A 991-nucleotide genomic window follows, 5' to 3' on the forward strand; every position below is an offset into this window, starting at 1 on the left:
ATCTTTCAATGTTCTAATTTTTCTTCGTTTCTCTTTCTGTTCTTCATTTCCCAGTTTGTTCTTATTTTTTTTTCATATCTTCATTTTTTTTAATCTTTTCGTTTGCTTTTTATTTCTTCCTTTCTCTCAGATCAGTTGTTTAATATTTTTTTTCTCTTTCTTCTATCCTGTTTTCTATTCTTTTTTTTTCTCTCTCTCATCGTTTTCTTTTCTTTCCACTTTATCATTCATTCTGTTTATCCACCGTTATTCACCTATTCTTCCTCCCTTCTCTCCCTTTATTATCTCTATACCTGTCAATTATATATTCATGCCTTCCTTTAATATTCTCCCTATCTCCTTTTTTTTTATTTATACCAACCCCTGCCTTTCCTACCCTCTTCCCTTCTTTGCCTTTACCTGTATCTTCCCCTCCCTGTCCCCCTGCTGCCTCAAACCTTCCCCTTTCCCCTGTCACTTTCTGTCTTTCCCTCTCTTTATATCTCTTTATTTATATCAAAACCTGCATTTCCTACTCTCTTCTCTTGCTTTGCTTTACCTGTATCTTCCCCTCCCTGTCCCCCTGCCGCCTCAAACCTTCCCCTTTCCCCTGTCACTCTCTGTCTTTCCCTCTCTTTATATCTCTTTATTTATATCAAACCCTGCAATTCCTACTCTCTTCTCTTGTTTTGCTTTACCTGTATCTTCCCCCTCCCTGTCCCCCTGCTGCCTCAAACCTTCCCCTTTCCCCTGTCACTTTCTGTCTTTCCCTCTCTTTATATCTCTTTATTTATATCAAAACCTGCATTTCCTACTCTCTTCTCTTGCTTTGCTTACACCTGAATCTTCCCCCTCCCTGTCCCCCTGCCGCCTCAAACCTTCCCCTTTCCCCTGTCACGCTGTCTTGTTTTCCCTTATTTTTCCTTGTTATTCCATGCTTTTCCTTGCTTTCCCTTGCTTTTCCTTGCTTTTCCTTGATTTTCCTTGCTTTTCTTGTTTTTTCCTTACTTTC

The sequence above is a fragment of the Portunus trituberculatus genome, chromosome 4, assembly GCF_017591435.1.
Source record: "Portunus trituberculatus isolate SZX2019 chromosome 4, ASM1759143v1, whole genome shotgun sequence".
Taxonomy (NCBI): Eukaryota; Metazoa; Arthropoda; class Malacostraca; order Decapoda; family Portunidae; genus Portunus; species Portunus trituberculatus.